The 3,342-nt window shown below is 44.6% G+C and overlaps 1 non-coding gene across 1 annotated transcript; it reads right to left on the bottom strand.

Moving 5' to 3' along the window:
- Window positions 1-164: 164 nt before the first annotated feature.
- LOC146171035 (U2 spliceosomal RNA) lies at window positions 165-356 on the bottom strand. Its single transcript, XR_014702934.1, has one exon. It is a non-coding gene; the product is annotated as a U2 spliceosomal RNA (small nuclear RNA).
- Window positions 357-3,342: the final 2,986 nt, after the last annotated feature.

A 3,342-nucleotide genomic window follows, 5' to 3' on the forward strand; every position in this document is an offset into this window, starting at 1 on the left:
TAACCCAAAGTGTCAATGCGCGCACGAGGCGCCCAGCAATGCAATAGGACAGGCGCAATGACAAGATTACTGTGTGAAGCATACAGAAAGCAGCGAACTCGGGTGAAAAACAAATTACTTGTTTTCACCTTGGAATTGCGATTGTCCTTCCCCCAACAACGGGGAGTCACTGGGCTTGTCCCGGAAGTAGTGCAGTACCGGTCCGACCCGTGGCGGAGGTGGGGAAAGCCCCGAACGCTCCGCCGCGTTACAAAAATCAGTTTAATATCATGGGTACAATTAGAACCCGTAACAGATATTCAGCTGTTAAGAATAGAGTTGGCTTTTGACAATGCTGGGACACTGGAACGAGAAAATGGTCATGGTCTGCCCTAGAGCAGGTGCATCCATAAGTGGGGCATCTCTAGGTTTACCATGTCTTCGGAATATCAATGCAAATGGAAGACTCATCCCAATTGCGTTGGCATGCAAAAGACCCAGCCGCACAAGAGATCAGCTGATCGGGCCGTGTCGTGACGTGAAGGTCCGGTGCCGGAGCACCGCTTCCCCACGCCAGACGTTCAGGGCACCCAATCATCCAATGGGCAAGGGGAACCCATGCTTTGCCGGAAAGGGAATGGTTACAGGCTGGTTCTAAGAACCGAGACCTTAAGTAGAGTCCACACCCCTAGAATCCATCAAAGCACTCATCATCATCATCATCAGCCTGATTATACCCACTGCAGGGCGAAGGCCTCTCCCATCTTTCTCCACTTAACCCGGTTCTGTGCTAGCTGCATCCACTTGACCCCTGCGAACTTCTTAATCTCATCAGCCCACCTAACATTCTGCCGCCGCCTGATACGCTTTCCTTCCCTTGGAACCCAGTTTGTTACCTTAAGCGACCATCGGTTATCATCTCTTCGCAATACATGTCTGCTCATGTCCATTTTTTCTTCTTAATTTCTACTAGAATGTCGGTAACTTGAGATATTTCTCTGACCCACTCTGCACGCTTTCTATCTCTTAATGCTACCCCTACCATTTTTCGTTCCATAGCCCTCTGGGTTGTCCTCGACTTAAGTAGAATTCTCTTGGTTAGCCTCCACGTTTCAGCCCCATAGGTGAGTACAGGCAAGATGCAACTGCTGTATACTTTCCTCTTGAGCGATACCGGTAAGCTGCCAGTCATAATCTGCGACTGCTTGCCGAATGCGCTCCATCCCAATCTTATTTTTCTTCTTATTTCCTTTTCATGGTCCGGATCTGCGGTTACTACCTGTCCTAAGCACACATATTCGCCTACTACTTCCAGTATTTCGCTACCTAATGTAAACTGCTGTTCCTTCCCGAGGCTGTTGAACATTACCTTAGTTTTCAGCATATTGATTTTCAAGCCTACCTTTCTACTTTTCCTGTCTAGGTCATCAATCATTATTTGCAGTTCATCCCCCGAGTTGCTTAGCAAGGCAATGTCATCAGCAAATCGCAGATTACTGAGGTATTCTCCATCTACCCTTATCCCTAACTGCTCCCATTCCAACTCTCTGAATACTTCCTCTAAAAAAGCCGCGAATAGTACTGGGGAGACTGTGTCTCCTTGCCTAACACCTTTCTTTATGGGAATTTTGTTACTTTCTTTATGCAGAACTATGGTTGCTGTGCAGCCACTATATATATATCTTCCAGCAATTTCACGTTCGGCTCGTCTAACCCCTGATTTCGCAATGCCTGCATCACCGCCGAGGTTTCAACTGAGTCAAATGCTTTTTCGTAATCAATGAATGCTATGTATAAGGGCTGGTTATATTCGGAGAATTTTTCTATCACTTGATTTATGGTATGCATATGATCGATAGTAGAGTACCGTTTCCGAAACCCTGCTTGATCCTTTGCTTGATTGCAGTCTAAGGTTGTCCTGATTATATGAGCGATTACTTTAGTAAATACCTTATACGTAACTGACAGTAAGCTGATTGGTCTGTAATTTTTAAGGTCCTTAGAGTCCCCTTTCTTGTGAATGAGGATAATGTTTGCATTATTCCATGGTTCTGGTACCGTCGATGACACCAGGCACTGCGTATACAGGGTGGCCAGTTTTTCTAGCACGATATCCCCCCCCCCCCCGTCCTTCAGCAAATCTGTAGTTATCTGATCCTCTCCAGCTGATTTCCCCCTTTTCATAGTTTCTAGTGCTTTCTTGACCTCGTCCTTCATCACTGGTGGAACGTCTGACTGTTTTTCCCTACCGCCAATCTCATTACGGTCCTGACTACTTTGGCTACTGTAGAGATCTGTATAGAACTCCTCGGCTACTTTGACTATCTTTTCCATGTTAGTGATAACCTTGCCCGGCTTGTCCCTTATCGCATACATCTGGTTTTTGCCTATGCCCAATTTCTTCTTTACCGCTTTAAGGCTTCCCCCGTTCTTTACAGCATGCTCAATTTTGTCCATGTTATACTTCGTTATATCGGCCACCTTGCGCTTATTGATTAGCTTTGATATCTCGGCCAATTCGATCTGGTCTGTTGGATTGGAAGCTTTCATACTCTGGCGTTTCTTAATCAAATCTTTCGTCTCCTTAGACATCTTACCGGTAGCTTCTCTAACTATCCTGCCGCCGACTTCTACCGCGCACTCAGTAATGATATCTCTGAAATTATTGTTCCTTGCTTCTAGGGTAATGTCGTCATCTTCAGTTAGAGCTGAATACCTATTCTGTAGCGAGATCCTGAACTCTTCTGCCCTCCCCCTCACCGCTAATTCGTTGATGGGTTTCTTTCTTACTAATCTACTGCGTTCCTTCTTCAGATTTAGGCTAATTCGGGACCTCACCATTCTGTGGTCACTGCATCGCACTTTCCCGATTACCTCTACATCTTGCATAACGGCGAGGGTTGAACACATTATGAAGTCGATTTCATTTTTAGTCTTTCCGTTAGGACTTTTCCATGTCCATTTCCGGTTTTTCCGTTTGCTGAAGAAGGTATTAAAGCACTACACTTCATCAAAGGCCGAGATACATTGAGCCGTAGGTCCAGTGCTATACAAAGAGAAGTGTATTGACTTACAAACATACATATGGTGCAAATAACACTATATCAACAATCCCAACCAGTAGCAGGGTCTGCCTGCACTTCCATGCAAATTACATAAAAGATACAAAAATATACAAAGATACAATACGTATGTTGAAAATTATACTATATTAACAATCAGAACCCGTAGCAGGGTCTGTCTGTACTTCCATGCAATTTACATCAAAATATAAAAAGATACAAATACAAAAAGGTACAAATCAAGTCTTGCCATCCCGATCATAGGAAAGTAAAAGAGGGGGGAATGCACACTAATACAAAT

Source organism: Amblyomma maculatum, unplaced genomic scaffold (genome assembly GCF_055883805.1).
Source record: "Amblyomma maculatum isolate TAMU_Amacu unplaced genomic scaffold, ASM5588380v1 scaffold_23, whole genome shotgun sequence".
Taxonomy (NCBI): Eukaryota; Metazoa; Arthropoda; class Arachnida; order Ixodida; family Ixodidae; genus Amblyomma; species Amblyomma maculatum.